The 16,996-nt window shown below is 40.1% G+C and overlaps 1 protein-coding gene across 2 annotated transcripts in view; it reads left to right on the top strand.

Annotated features, from left to right (window-relative positions):
- prkd1 (protein kinase D1) overlaps positions 1–16,996 on the top strand; it is a 350,796-nt gene that overhangs the window by 173,283 nt on the left and 160,517 nt on the right. The window lies entirely within an intron of this gene.

Here is a 16,996-nt window from a genome sequence, read left to right on the forward strand (position 1 = left end):
GTAGCTGGCCCAGCAGAATAAGTGAGTAAAGTGGGTTTAATGATTCTACATGTTGGCTTTAAAGTTTTAAAAAATATGACAAGAAGAAAAGACCAAGGAAGGTGAAGAGTTCTTCACTTGTTTTGTTCCGGAAAAGATAAATTACATTTGAAGATGTGTAATGAGTCAAAACAGTTGATAGATGGAAGAAGAAATAATGACATTTGAAAAAATATTTGGAGCTCCAAAGGAACAAGTTTATCAAGTCATTTACCATTTTTTCAAGTTTGTCCACTAATGTTGGAGAGATGTCACAGAGAGTAACAGGAACATGGGTCTTTGGAGAATAGACCACTTCACACTTTGCATCTGCTCCACCTGTCAATGATTGTTTGTGGACTCAACTTCACTTTCCAGCCTGTCCTTGATAACCCATGACTCCATTGTCTATAAAAAAATGTTTCTAACTCAGTCATTAATAAATTTAAAGATATGTCCAGCTTCTGGGGAAGAGAATTCCACACTCTACTGACTGTCTGAGAGAAAAATTCCTCCTCATCTCTGTCTTAAAAGAGACCCCTTGTTCTTAAACTACCTCTCCCAGCCTTTGTCTCCTGTAACAAGAGGAACAATTCTTTCATTATCCACTCTATCAAGTTTTCTCATGATCTTGCTTGTTTCAATAAAATCACCTTTTATTTTCTAAACTCCAGTGGAAGTGGGTCAAACCTGGTTAACCTTTCTTGATAAGCTAAGTTCTTCATGCCAGGAATGAGTCGAGTGAACTTTTTCTGAACTGCTTCTAAAGGGATTATATCTTTTTCTTTCAAATAAGGAAACCAAAACTGTACACACTACTCCAGATGTGGTCTTACCAATGCTGTACACAGCTGAAGTAAATATTTCTCACTTTTATATTCCATTCCCCTTGTAATAAATTACAGCATCCATTTGTTGATCTAATCACTTGCTATAGCTGCATACTAACTTTATGTGATCCATGTACTGGAACTCCTAAGTGCCTCTGTACCACCAATTCCTGTAATTCCTCTCCATTCAAATAGTGTATATTGCCTTTCCAGTCTTCCTTCATAAGTTCAAGCTCACATTTACCTGCATTATACTTCATTTCTTCACTTGACAGTTTACTTTCCTACGTATCTTGGTGTTGTCACCAAATTTAGCAACCATATATTTAGTCCCTTCAACCAAATCAGTGATGAGTTCTATGCGGCATATATAAATTTTAGGAAGGCTTTTGGTAAAGTCCTTCACGACAGACTGGTCATGAAAGTAAAAGTCCAAAGGAAGGAATGTGCTGTCATCACAGGAAGTGCAGAAGAGGTTTACAAGAGTGATCCTGCGGATGAAGGGCTGGTCATATGAGGAGTGGTTGAGGGTTCTGGGTCTCTACCTGATGGAGTTTAGAAAGATTGGCAGAGTGGAGGGTGTAATCTGATTGAAACACTCAGAATACTGAAAGGCCTGGATAGCATGGATGTGGTGAAGATGTTTCTACTAGTAGAAGAGGCTAGAACCCAAAGGCATAGTGAAGGCACAACCCTTCAGAACTGAGCTGAGGAGGAACTTCTTCAGTCAGAGGGTGGTGAATCTGTGGAACCCATTGCTGCAGAAGGCTGTGGAGATCAAGTCACTATGTATAATTAAAACAGTGATAGATAGGTTCTTGATGAGAAAGAGGAACAAAGGGGAGAAGGCAGGAGAATGGGGTTGAGAAATATATCAGACATGATCAAATAGCCCATCAGACTCAACGGGCTGAATAGCAAAATGTTGCTCCTACTCGTATGATCATTATGGTTTTATGTTGATGTTGCCTGATAATCTTAAACTTATCTAACTTCTCCTGCTATAATTTATTTAAAAGTAGCTTCTGGCATTTTTTCTATAATAGACCTTAAGTTAACTAGTCTGTCATTTTATCCTTTATATCTCCCTTTTGTTTTGAATTAAGGGGTTACATTCACTGTCTTCTGATCTAATTGGATGATCCCCAAATCAATTTTGGAAAATGCAAACAAATGCATCATCTATCTCACTCATAACTTTTAAGAGCCTAGGATAAAGTTCATCAGAACCGAGAGACTTATCAGCCCACAGATCCAACAGTTTACTCAGTGATTGTGTTTTTCCTGAGTTTTTCACTCCTTTTCATTTCCTGATTTATCAGTGCATCTGGGATGTCACTTGTCTCCTCTATAGTGAAGACTGATATGGAATACCTATTTAATTTACCTACCATTTCCTTATTTTTCATTATTAATTCCCCAGACAGATTTCCTATAGAACCAATATTTACTTTGTTTACATTTATTTTTGATTCATAGAGATTTTTACTGTCTATTTTATATCACTGGCTAGCTTTCTCTCTACTCTAATTTTCCCCACTTTATTACATTTTTGGTAATTCTTTATTTTTTATATTCTGTTCCACCTTCTGGCCTATCTTTGCACAACTCCATGCTTTATTATTTAGCTTGATACTACCAGTAGTATGTCCAGTACATCTCTCCCTTGGAATTTTTCTCGCTTCTTGGAATGTGACTATTCGGTCTATTCAGAAATACCATCTTATATTTCTGACACTTCATCTAGATTAACCAATCCTTTAGCCTACTTTGCTGATTCACTTTAGCCAGCACTGCTTTCATGATCTCACAATCAATCTCCTTATTTAACTTATAAGAAATGGTCTTGCACCCACTTCTCTCTCCCTGAAACAGAGTGTAAAATCCAACTGTATTTTTGGCACTGCTAGCGAGGGGCACCATCGCTATGAGATAATGAATTAATTTTATCTTATTGTAAAATAACAGGTTTAACCTCTTGTAAAACAGCTCTCTTGCAGGCTCATACTGACTATGCAGAAACTCCTCCTTTGTCCTGCCTATGTCATTGGTACATGCATGGACAATGGACAACAATGACTGGAGCCAATTACACTTGTTTTCCTTTAGCAGAGCTTTAGGAAAAGATTTAGGAAAAGCATAAAAAACATACAGCTCGTTCCATTCCACCCCTTAAAATCTTTTAATCACTTAACTCCACCACTCTGCTGTAAATCACATTCAATGAATCAACACTATGGGAGTGCCTGTGTGTTTCTGCTGGGTTGTGACACATGGCTGTCAGTGACACCTATTTTTGGATGAGGAAGCCATACAGGCAGGTTCATATCACAGACCTGAACTGTGAGTTTTGTGTCAAGACCTAAAATTTTTTTTAAAACTGCCTTCCAGAGTCCAAAAGTCTAGCAGAGTGAAAGCTACTGTAAACAGATTAAACTGGATTAAGACTTTTGTACTGAGTCTAAGTTAAGAATTTATATCATTTAGAATCACTATCTTTAGTGTGCCCATTTAGTCATTATTCCTTGTTGTTGCTTTGCTCGAGTTTGTATTATAAAGATTTGTTTGGAGTTTTAATTTCATTTTGGAGTCCTGGCACTTATTTTCTTACCCACGGTTCTTCCATTTGCTGCATTATTTAAATCATGATGCAAAAATCAGCAATGCATTAAGTAATGTGCAAATAGTAGTAGACCACAGGAGTACAAGGAGAAAGTGAGAATGGCAGATGCTGGAGATCAGAGTCAAGAGTATGGTGCTGGAAAAGCACAGCAGGTCAGGCAGCATTTGAGGAGCAGGAGAACTTGTAAGCCCAGAGGCAGAGACGGTGGAAGAAGTGTTCGATGTTACAATGCGTGTTGAATTCGTTGATTTGGGAGTGGAGGGGGATGAAGGTAAGGCCTTTGCTGAGGGCTGATCGTTTGTCCTCAGTGGGGGGGGAATGTCTGGGGGGGATGGTAAAAACACAGCAGGTCTGGGAGCTAGGACCTAATGTTGGACTGGAGCTGGGAGTGGGGTTGGTCACTGTAACTGGAGTGGGAGTTACAGTAGAGAGACCGAGGGTGACATCATTTACAGAAGTGACGCTCACTCCATGTTTCCTGATGAAGGGCTCTTGCCCGAAACATTGATACTCCTGCTCCTTGGATTCTGCCCGACCTGCTGTGCTTTTCTAGTACCATACATTTGACTCAGGAGTACAAGGCCAGCCTGTTGAAATGATACATTGCAGGAACAATGAAACACAGTCTGTATGAACTGAAATAATGTGGAGTGACAGCAAAGGGTCTTAATAGTGGTGGGTTTAAGGGCTAGGGGAGCTGAGAGGGCTGGATAGTCACAAATTCCTGGTAAGCAAAAAATGGTGGGGTAAAAATAGAGTGGTAAGTGCAGCTTATGGTTTTAATGCCAACATACTCTTTTTTTTTTGACAGCCCAAGCTAAAATGATTGCGAGTATGTTAGCGTGGACAAACTTATTTATATAAGCTAAATAACATATTCCTAAGCCCTGAAGACTCTGGACTTCTGACATTAATAAAGATTGTATTTTAGCTTATACCCTGAAATCACTTTCTGTTTAATTATAGAATGAACAGTCATTTACCTTGTCCAGTATGTTATCCAAAAAACACCTCACAAATTCCAATCTGAAATTTTGTAGTAATTGTTTGCTACGAACTGATTGGTTATTTTAAGCAATTTCACTATTAGGTTGAGTTTACAGTCATTTTCAAGTTAATGTTTAGACAAATGTGAAATACATTAACAGTGAAAGCTCCCACTGGAGCTGAGAAATTTGGCAAATAGATGTTTTACAAAGCATTTAAGTCTTGAAAAATAGGTCTTTAGTTGTTAGTGATTTTTCCAAATGTAGAGGTGACTCTTAAAACAAGCAATTAAGTTACAATCTTCACAGAAAAAAGAATTTTGCTTGTCAGTATTGTTAAAGTAATTGCTAACATTGGCACTATAGCTCCTGGGGATGAGAGATGTCCTGATTAATCAAGGTATTGTAGACTGTCATTTTGTGTAATTGAGGCTTTCAGAGTTTGGGAATGCAACAGATTATTCTGTTGAATAATAAATCTGTGTTTACATCAAAAATGAGCAAGTAAAGTAGAATACAACCACAATAGCATCTAAGAATGGGTTAGTTCAATGTTGGGCATAACAACAAACATTTTGCCCATTAAATTTTTTTAAACAGTAGAGGAGTAAAATTAGAGGGAGAAAACGGAAGTTCAACATATATTAAACATTGAGAAGTCCCTGCATGATGCATAAGAACAGTAGACCATTCAGCTCCTCAAGCCTGTTCTACCCAATCAATTCAATTTGGATTGATCTGTACCTCGACTCTAACTTGCTTGGTGTCACAGGTCCTGATCATCATACCTAACAAAAATCTATCTCTCAGTCAAACACTTAAATTGACCCACCCTGGCACACACAGTTCTTTGGGGATCAAACCCACATTATCAAGCAGATGGGGTGAAAACTGTCCCTGGTTACAATTGAAATAGCTTTGATATGATTCTAAGATGATTCTCTCTTGTTCTGAATTTCCCTACTAGAGAACATGATTTTCTGCATCTAGCTTATCGTGTCCTAATTTTAAAGACTTTTGATTCCTAAGATCCTGCACCTAGGGTGCCTTTGAATCTAAGATGGCGCCAACATTTAACTGACAGCAGGGGAGATCCATGTCAAGCGGCCATTTCTCTGTGTGGGCTCGTGATGGGGAGCAGGACCCATCCTTAACTGTCTCTTTGGATCCATCAGAGGGCCGACCAAGGTGTATCCCACATGAAATGAGTTATTTATTTTTTTCTTGATCATATCAAATCCCACTCCCACCAATGAGCAGAAGTTCAGGCTACCTTAATTTAGACACAAAAACCGAAACTGCTGGGAAAGCTCAGCAGGTCTGACAGCATCTGTGGAGGGAAATCAGAGTTAATGTTCTAGATTGAGTTACTCATCCTCAGAAATAAATTTAGACAGCTATTTCAAATTACTGTGACAGGTGGAAATCCATAGAATCAGACTTTTGTTTCACATGTTATTACTTTCCATTAACTTTAACCAGCATAACATCAGCTGGGGCATAAAACCAACATTGCAGGTGATCCCAAAAGGGAGCAAGGGTTTAGGTTTAAGTAACCACGTTCCTCTCTGGGATCACTCTCACCTTCTTACAGAATTCAAGATAGTAGTGCTCAAAACTGCAGACAAATTGATAGTTCTAACCTCATCACTCAACAAAAAGCTGGCATTATCAATCAGCCAAGCATGATAGGAGTTACTTGATTTCAGTTTAATTCGTTCATGTACAGACAGCTATTGTAGTGCTGACCCTTTTCCCTACCTTATAAGAACCCAGGTGTCACAGTGACCCAGTGGTTAGCATTGCTACCTAACAACACCAGGGACCCGGGTTCGACTTCACCCTGGTCCACTGTCTGTGTGGAGTTTGCACATTCTCCTTGTGTCTGCGTGGATTTCCTCTGGGTGCTTCAGTTTCTTCCCACAGTCCAAAGATGGGCAGGTCAGATTGATTGACCATACTAAATTGCCCCTAGTGTTCTGGGATGTGTAGGTTAGTGCATTATTTGAGGGAAATGTAAAGTAGTAGGGTAGGGGAATGGGTCTGAGTGGGTTACTCTTCGGAGGGTTGGTCTGAACTTGCTGGGCCAAGTGGCCTGTTTCCAGGGGTTCTATGATTCTATGACCATAAGAACTAGGAGCACGAGTAGGCAATTCAGCCCCCTGAGCCTGCTCTGCCAGTCAATACGATCATGGCTGATCTCATCTCCACTTTTCTGCCCACTCTCCATAACCCTTCAACCGTTACTCCACCTTAAATTTACTCAAAGTCCCAGTATCCACTGTTCTATAACATCTCTGTTTTAAATCTGCTACCCATTATCCTAAATCTGTGACCTCATGATATCAGTGATCCACATCACTGTGAAAGTAAAAGTAACATTTTATAGGTTAAAATCAACAAAATGAATCATGAGTTTAATCTGAGGCTTTTGAAGAAGAAAATGAGAGTGCAAGACTAGCCAGATTGTCTTTCAAAGAGTTGTACAGACACAATAGGCCAAATGGTTTTCTTCCGGGCTGGATGTTTCTATGATTTCATTATAACTTCAAACCACTCTCTAAATGATTCATTTATGACCAACATGCAATCTTTTGACACAACTAAACTTTGTGAGAAAGTGCTCAGAACTCGATGACCTTCCCAGGTTGGTGCTGCTAAAAAGCTGAAGATGAAATCAAGCCGTATGACCCGGCACACCTTACCTTTGAAGGAGATCCTCGTAATTAAGTAAAAATTAAATCATAGACCTGATTAAAATTGTTGGGAGGCAAAATTTCACCTTGATTCACCAAAAGTAGCATTTGTTGCCTAACATTATTGACTTGAGGTTCAAGTAACTGTATGTTGACCCACCTAAGGACAAGATCAAGTTAGGTTAGAAGACACTTGGCTTAACGCCTTCAGTTCCATAACTTATCCAGCAACAGGTTACCCACAGGAAACAATTGGTAATGCCACATAAAACCCTAACATCAGATTGTAAGTCTGTTTGTCATTCAGACTCCAGATTGCCCCATTCCTATCAGAGTCATAGCTCTAGGAATGAAGTGCTCAGCATTTAATAATTACTGAATCACTGAAGAGAAGATCACCATTTACAGAGAGCTTTGAACATAAGAAAGACTAGGAATAGACAATTCAGCCCTGTGAACCTGCTGTACCATTCAATATGATTATGGCTGGTCACATCTTGGCCTCAACTCTACTTTCCTGCCTGCTCCTCATGACTCTTCAGCCTGTTACTGTTTAAAGATCTATCCATCTCCTCCTTAAGTTGCTATTAATGACTGTGGACACCAAGATAGCTTACTATTTGATTATTTGTGGATTGTGTTTGCTTTCATGTGAGGGCCAGTGATAGTTGATTCTAGTATTCATTGTTCTATTTTTGGCGAATCTCATTTTCATTAATTCAAGCTAAGAATTCCCAAAGGGAAATGAGAGCATACTAGGGAACTAGTTTAAGGAACCTTCATGGCTGACTGTAATTCAGGAGAGGCAGTGATAAATGGGATTCATGATGCAGAAGTTCAAGCAAATGGTGAACAATCTAACCCATGTGTGTAAGGTGCAGGAGCTGTCTACTTTAGGGTCATATTTAATTCTCCGTCACTGTCTCCAACAAGGTGATTTGCAGGGGAGTAGAGAGACGGAGGTGAGGCGGGAGAGTAGGTTGAAATTCAGAAATCCACGATTAAGAAGGAGGGGCAAATCTGTAGTGAAAAGATAGCCATGTTTATGACTTTCGTTTTCTGATAGAAAAAGAGAGGGAAAGCTATCCAGTTCTGTAACTGACATGGCAGGCACAGAGAGTAACTGATGGAACTTCAGTGCTGCATAAAGTCCTCAGCAATTTGTACTTTATGCAAAGAAAGGAGTTTTATTCCAACAAAGTCCTGTTAATGTGCGACACTGATCACCTAATCTAACCAAGGAATTGCCCAAAATCTTTCATCACTTGGGATCTTCCAGCTGAATCAAGGCTGGAATCAATGTCAAAGAGTATGGTGCTGGAAAAGCACAGGAGGTCAGGCAGCATCTGAGGAGCAGGAGAGTTCATGTTTTGGGCATAAGCCTTCATCGGGGTATGGGGAGGGGGAGCGGGGGCTGAGAGGTAGGGAAGAGGGTGAGGGGGGTGGTGGTGGTGAGGTAGTTGGGAAAGTGATGGTAAATGGAGGTAGGGGTGATGGTAATAGGTCTGAGGGGAGAGTGGAGCAGATAGGTTGGAAGGAAGATGGATAAGTAGGATAGTTCAAGAGGGTGGTGATGAGTTGGGGGGTGGATCTGGCATGGGGGAGGAGGGGAGATGAGGAAACTGGTGAAATCAACATTGATGCCATGTGGGTGGAGGGTCCCAAGGTGGAAGATGAGGTGTTCTTCCTCCTGGCATCAGGTGTCTTGGATTTGGGAGCGGAGGAGGCCCAGAACTTGCATGTCCTTGCAGAGTGGGAGGAGGAGTTGAAGTGGTTGGCCAAAGGGCGGTGTGTCCCAGGGGTGTTTCCTGAAACATTCCGTAAGTTGACATCTTGTCTCCCTCATGTAGGGGAGACCGCATTGAGAGCAACAGACACAGTAGCTGAGGCATTTGGATGTTTTCTCCTTGAGGCTGGAATCAGACTGATGAGTTGGTGGTCAGGACTGCCCCCTACACTCAGCTGAAAATTTCATTGTGACCTCCACAGACAAATAGAAGGACAAATCTAATAGGCCCATGCAACCAGTGAAGTGTTACAATGTGTGCTATAGGCATTCATGTGTATCAGTTTAAAGGTCTAGAGAAAGCAATAGAAGCCAGCCTGAGTCTCCAGGATTGTTGTCAGATGCTGTGTGCTCTATCACATCATAATTGGGAATTGTTTGCTGTGACTGGAATCTGAAGGAGATGACCTCAAAGGGAAGGAAACACCTGCAGCCCTACAAAAGGGGAAAGTACGCAGGAAGGAGAGGAAGTTGGATGGGACTTTGAGTAGCCAGCTGCGAAAGCAAGGGCGAAAGCACTGATAGTGAAAAGCTTCCAAAAAATAAAGTTTGAGTCACCAAATTAAAGTTACTTCACACGTGCCAGTTTTTCTCCCACAGTCCAAGATTTCCGCCAGCCTCCTTTGTCAGGGAGAAAAACCTTTCCGTTTTCCCTTCCATCAAACTTTAGCATGGCAGAGCTAGATATATTCTTGACAAACAAGAGAGTAAAAGGGTGTCGAGGAGTAGGCTATAAAGTTGAGATAAGGTCACAATCAAATCAGTCACGATCTCATCAAATGCTGGAACAGGCTTGAGGAGTGGAATGGCCTGCTCCCTTCATAATTCATGTGTTTGTTTTTGTGTGTGAAAATATGTACAACAGTGAACTGACAACTCTAAATAATCAAGCCCTGATTATTTTAAACAATGTCCACCAGGGTATGCTCAAATTACATTATCCTATACTATAAACTTTTCCAAGCACAGTCCTGTTTGTCTGTTTCACTGTGAGCACTAGCATCAACTGGATAAAATATTTCTCGCTTGTATCACAATGATTTATTCTTCTATATTCGGAATGGATCTGGTCTTTTAGGGAATTGCGTCTCATGGGAAAAAAGAAAATGAAGTTGACTATTGTTAGAAATTACAATCTTGTGTATAACTTTTATTTCTTTTAAAGTGTCTCGAAGTAAATATCTGTTGGCTTGAACAACCTGCAGCATTGCCTTTGGTAGAATATTTGTTGAAACCCTGGATGAATGGTTAAAATCTACCAATTTTGGCTGTTTCTCTGGGAGTTCAGCTCGTTTTCTGTCGTGTACCAGGAAAATCCCAATGGAAATTCCAGGTGGTTAGTTTGCTAATGTTTTGACATGTGATCAGTTGTTAATTAAACAAAATGCAGAAAGCAAGTGTGGCTTTAAAATCAAGCTACAGTGCTCAGAAAAACGGATTAATTTGAAAAATGCAAAGTTAAAAGCAACAGTGAATCTAAAATTAATTGCTGTGACTATCAAACTTAAATATCACTCAGACAATTATTTGTCATTAGATTGTAAAGTCTGTCATTGAAATCATTTGCAAACCACATTGTACAGGACAGGTGAGGAACTATTTGTTCACATGCATGGAATAGTTTGTACTCAGAAGCTGGAGTAAAGCCAGAACTTGAAACAAAGACTGGAACTAAGGAAACAAGACACTATACACAAATGTGCCATATATAGCAAAGCATTGCAACCAAAACCTACCATGTATAAACATGCTTTGTGGTTGTAATTGTAATTGTACATTTTATAGTAGTTGTTGGTTATCAGGCTAGCAAGTAGCGACTGTAACAATGGGTTATTTATCATGCCACATTAAAGATGACACCTATTGTAATAACTAGGGAACACATTTTGGAGATTTGAAATCATTTTAGCCCCCAAGCTTCAAGTTTCCTTTCAGCGTGGTTTAGATTATTTCAAATCTCATTTGCTCCGACAAATGAACACTGTATTCGATCTGTCTCCTTTCTGAGAAAATTGGCCAATTTCACTTTGGCCGGTTGGTATGACAGTCACAAGAAGAGCTGAGCACAGAGCATTGATTTGATGCGGGGGCACTGGTGTCTATTTCCGTGTCAAAATTTTGATAACCATAAGGAGAATTAGAGGGGAATTAGAAAAAAAAATCTTACAATTCAGAATTTGCTGGCACAAGCTGTTACTGAAGGAGCTGTGTTATATTGTTTTCAAGGAAAATTAGAAAGAATTGAAAATTAAGTGTGTTATAGGTTTATAGAAGCAGAAAGGAGATTGAGAGTAAACCTTGCTCTGACGTACGGATACTATATAGTTGTACAAATATTCATTCTTTAAATTTACTAATTACTTTGAGTTATATATCCAAAGAACTAATTCATTTTGACCCTAGCAACGGAGTTAAATGTCTTGGTCACTGTCCAGCTTGCAACATGAGGGAAAGGCAGTTTTTGTTCACAGTTAACATTTTTATTCAAGATTGTCAGAGTTTTATTAATTCAAGTGATTATGGTGAGACTGTTACAATCCAATAGATACATGGGAACATCACCTGCAAGTTCTGCTCCAGGCCACTCACCATCCTGATTTTAGATATGTTGCCAATCCTTCACTGTCGCTGAGTCAGTCATGAACTCCTTCCTGAACAGCGTTGTGGGTCTACAGTCAGCACATTGAGTAATTGCTGTGAAGAAGGGTAGTGGTGAGCTGCCCTCTTAAACTGCTGCAGCTCATATAGTGAAGGAGCACGCTTAATGCTGGAAGGGAGTACCAGGACTTTGACTCAGTGATGGTGAAAGTGCCAGAATACACTTCCAAATTGGGATGGTGAGTGGCTCTGGATGGTGGAGGAAAACTTGCCAGTGATAGTGTTCTTGTCTTTCTCGATGGTCATGGTCGTAGATTTGGAATGTGTGATTGGACAAGACTTGGTGAGTTACTGCGGTGCTCCTTGTAAAAGATAGTGCATCAGTGCTGAAGGGAGTGAATTTTGATACTGGTGGACAGGTTGCCAATTAAATGGGCTGCTTTGTCCTGGATGGTGTTGAAGTTCTTAAGTGGTATTTGAGCTGCACTCATTCAGGCAAGTGGGGAGCATTGAATCACAGTCTTGACTTGTGTGTTGCAGATGGTAGCCAGGTATTGGGAAGACAGGAGGTGAGTTACTTGCTGTAAAATTCTTAGCCTCTGACCTACTCCTGTAGCCAATGACTTAGAGTAAGTTTCTTATCTATTCAGGTTCTGGACAAAGGTAACCATTAAGGTATTAAAAGTGGATGATTCATTGAATGTACTGTCATTGAACGTTAAGAGGCAATGGTTAGATTCCCTGTTGTTAGTGCTTATCACTGTCTACTGCTTGTGTGGTCTAAATGTTATTTGTCACTTATCAGCATAAGCCTAGATTTTATCCAATCATGCTGCATTTGGACATGGACTGCTTCAGTACCTGAGGAGTCATGAATGGTACTGAATGTCATGAAATTATTAGCAAATATCTCCAATTCTTGCCTTATGATATCAGAGTCTTGATGAAGATGGTTGGGCCTAGAACATTACCCGAAGGACTGTTTACAGTGAAGCCCTTGGACCGAAAGGACTGACCTCCCATAATTGTAACCATTTTTCTTTGTGCTCAGAATGACTCAAACCACAAGAAAGTTTTGCTCAGATTCCCTATTGCCTCCAGTTTTATTAAGAAACCTTGATCTAAAACATGGTCACATATTGACTTTAAGGACAATCACTCTTGCTTTATCTCTGGAGTTTTGGTCTTTTTTCCATGTTTGGACCAAGGCTGTAATGAAGTTAGGAGTTTAAAAAACTACAATGGTAATTATCAGGGAGGATTTTAATCCACATGTTGATTGGTTGAACCAGCTCGGTCAGGGTAGCCTTGAGCAGGAGGTTGTAGAGTGTATCCATGATGGTTTTCTCAAAAAGTATGTAATGGAAGCGATGAGGGAGCAAGTTATCCTAGATCTGGTCCTGTGTGATGAGCAGGAATAATTAATTACCTCATAGTTAGGAATTTTCTTGGAAGGAGGCAATCACAATATGGTTGAATTTAGAACACAAATAGAGAATGTGAAGATAAGATCCAATACCAGAATCCTGTGCTTAAACAAGGGAGACTACAATAGAATGAGGGATGACTTAGCTAAAGTAAAATGGTAACAAAGATTTTATGGTGGGACAGTTGACAAGCAGTAGAAGACTTTCAAAACAATTTTTCAAAGTGCTCAGCAAAAGTATATTCCATTGAAAAGGAAGGACTGTAAGAAAAGGGGCCATCTGCCATGGATGTCTAAGGAAATAAGGCAGGCTATTAAATTGAAAGAGAAGGTATTCAAAGTGGCCAAAAACAGCATCAAACTAGAAAACTGGGAAAACTTCAAAAGGTCAACAGAAAGCCACAAAAAGAGCTATGAAGAAACGTAAGACAAAACATGAGAAAAAACTAGCATAGACCATAAAGACATAGCAAAAGCTTCTATAAATATACAAAATGAAATTGAGTGGCTAAAGTAAACGTTGGTCCTTTAGAGGATGAGAAGGAGCATAAAGTAATGAGACATGATGGAATGGCCAAGGCATTGAACTGGCATTTTGTATCAGTCTTCACAGTGGAGCACACAAATAACATGCCATGAATAACATGCCAAAGATTCAAAGGTAGGTGAGGACCTGGAAACAATCATTATTATGGAAGAGATAGTGTTGGGCCAGCTATTGGAGCGAAGGAAAGATAATTCTCCTGATGGAATGCATCCCAGGGTGCTAAAAGAGATAGCGGACGAAATAGCAAGTGCACTGGTGGTAATTTTCCAAAACTCACTGGACTCTGGGACAGTCCCAGTAGATTGGAAAACAGCAAATGTGATGCCACTGTTTAAAAAGGGAGGTAAACAAAGATGGGGAATTATAGACTGGTTAGCTTAACCTCTGTAGTGGGGAAGATGTTTGAGTCTATTATCAAGGAAGAAATAGCAGGGCATCTAAATAGAATTTGTCCCATTTGGCAGACGCAGCATGGGTTCATGAAGGGCAAGTCATGCTTAACAAATCTTGTGGAATTCATTGAATACATTACAAGCTAGGTGGACAATGGGGACCCAGTGGACATGGTGTATTTAGATTTCCAAAAGGCCTTTGACAAGTTGCCACACAAGAGGCTGCAGCATAACATTAAGATGCAGGGCATTATGGTAAAGTATTAGCATGGATTGAGGATTGGTTAACTAACAGGAAACAAAGAGTGGGGATAAATGAGTGCTAGCTGGCACTGACTAGTTGTGTGCCTCAGGAATCGGTGTTGAGACTGCAATTATTTACAATTTATAGAGATGATTTGGAGTTGGGAACCATGTGTAGGGTGTCAAAGTTTGCAGATGACACTAAAATGAGTGGCAGAGCAAAGTGTGCAGAAGTCTATGACTGTGAAACTTTGCAGAAGGAAATAGATACATTGAGTGACTGGGCAAAAGTCTGGCAAATGGAATACAACGTTAATAAATAAGAAGTTATCCATTTCGGTAGGAATAAGAGTAAAAAGGATTATTACATGAATGTTAAAAAGTTGCGGCATGCTGCTATGGAGGGAGAACCTGGGTGTCCTTGTATGTGAATCACAGAAGGTTGATCTTAAGGTACAACGAATAATTAGGAAGGCAAATGGAATTTTGACCTTCGTTGCTAAAGGTTATGTTGCAGCTGAACAAAGTGCTGGTGAGGCCACACATGGAGGACTCTGTACGGTTTTGGTCTCCTTACTTGAGAATGGGTGTACTGGCACCAGAGGGGGGTGCAGATGAGGTTCACTAAGTTGATTCCAGAGTTGAGGGGGTTGCCTTATGAGGAGAGGCTGAATAGACTGGGATTATATTCATTGGAATTTAGAAGAATGAGAGGAGGATCTTATAGAAACATATAAAATGATGAAGGGAATCGATAAGGTAGATGTAGAAAGGATGTTTCCACTGGCGGGTGAAGCTAGGACAAGAGGGCATAGCCTCAAAATTAGAGGAAGCAGATTTAGGACTGAGTTGAGAAGGAACTTCTTCACCCAGAAAGTTGTTAATCTATATAATTCTTTGGCCAGGGAAGGAATTGACGCTACTTCAGTAAATATTTTAAAGTTGAGGTACTTTTTTTTGAACAATGAAGGAATTAAGGGTTATAGTGAGAGGGGGGTAAGTGGATCTGAGTCCACAAAAAGATCAGCTATGATCTTATTGAATGACAGAGCAGGCTCGAAAGGCCAGATGGCCTATTCCTGCTCCTAGTTCTTATGTTCTTGAGTGGCTCTGGCTGAGCCTAAACTGGGTGTCAGTGAGCAGGTAATTCCTTTACACTTTCTTTTGATAACAGTGTTAATGGCCCCTTTCATCATTTTGCTGATGATTGAGAGTACACTGATAGGGCAATAATTAGAATCTCTGCAGTGTGGAAGTAGGCCATTTGACCCAACAAGTTCACACCCCCCCCTCCCCCAAAGAGTATCCCACCCACACCATTCCCCTACATTTACCCCTGACTAATGCACCTAACCTACGCATCCCTGAACACTAGGGGCAATTTAGCATGGTCAACTGATGTAACCTGCACATCTTTGGATTGTGGAAGGAAACCCACCCAGATACAGGGAGAATGTGCAAGTGCCACAATGACAGTCACCCAAGGCGGGAATTGAATCCGGGTCCCTGGTGCTGTGAGGCAGCAGTGCTAATCACTGAGCCACCGTGCCACCCTAGATTGCATTTGCCTTGCTTTTTATGGACAGAGCACACCTGGACAGCTTTCCACATTGTCAAGTAGACCTCAAGATGATAGTATGCTAATTGATTCCTAATTCAGAGTCACAAGCTAAAATTCCAGGTTCAAAGAATTGTGAGAATCCTACCATGGCAATTGATGAAATTTTAATTCAATAAAATCTGGAATTACAGCTAGATTAATAATAATTATTGCCAATTGTTGTAAAAACCCATCAGATTCACAAATGTCCTTAAGGGAACAAAATCATCTGTCCTTGTTTAGTTTGACCTATGTGTGACTCCAGACTCAGAACAATGTGGTGGACTCTTAACTGTCCTCTAAAGAACCGAGCAGGCTTCTTAGTTCAAGCTTCTTAACATCATTGTGAAATCTGCTCCAACCTTTCTTAGTGTTAGCTATTCCATGCAATTTAATGTTGTTCTCTTACTTAAAATTGTGTGTTTCATTGCAAAGTCTAAAAGATTAATATAAATTGTGAATAACAATGATCATAGTACTGATTCCTGTAGGTTTTCATTCATTATCTTTTGCCACTCAGAACAACCAGCTTTGACCTCTGCTGCCTGCTTTCTGTTTTGCAGCCAGCTAGATATCTATTCTGATGCTTATTCTCTAATTTTGACTGACCTTATTCACGAGTCTATTCTATGGCACCTATTGAAGACTTTTTGGAAATCATAATAAATTGCATCTATCCATGTCTATTCTCTCTATGACCTCATTATAGAGCACAGAAGGAGGCTTGTGCTGGTTCTTAGAAATGGTGATCCAATTAATGCCACTCCCTGCTTTTATCCCCACAGGCTTGCACTTTTCTCCCTGTTGAATTTAAATGTATGTCACTTCTAAAATCAGCTACTGCATCTGCAACTACCATTCTTTCAGGCAAAGCAACCAAAATCACAACTAATTGCATAAATTAAAAGCTGCAACTCCTGCTGTCTCTTGGAATGACATCAGAAATAGTTGCGCATACACACTCAACCAACATTGGAGCAGCAGTTTGGATCTATTAAAGGCAATGGCAGTCTCATACTGCAATGTAAGCAATTCCTATCGGAATTTGAATGTCAAAATTCTTTCTCATCTGTGTGTTGCCAGTAATGGGATCACACTGTCACATTTCATTGTAGCTCACAGGAAGTCATAATTTGCTGGCAACATTTTATCCCAGATCCGAATTGATGATGGAACTGCAATCTCAATGAGATTTTGCAAATGCTCCCTCCTTAGGCTAGTTACAGTGCATTAAGGCTTTGTGCAGGGCGT

The sequence above is a fragment of the Chiloscyllium punctatum genome, chromosome 4 (genome assembly GCF_047496795.1).
Source record: "Chiloscyllium punctatum isolate Juve2018m chromosome 4, sChiPun1.3, whole genome shotgun sequence".
Lineage (NCBI taxonomy): Eukaryota > Metazoa > Chordata > Chondrichthyes > Orectolobiformes > Hemiscylliidae > Chiloscyllium > Chiloscyllium punctatum.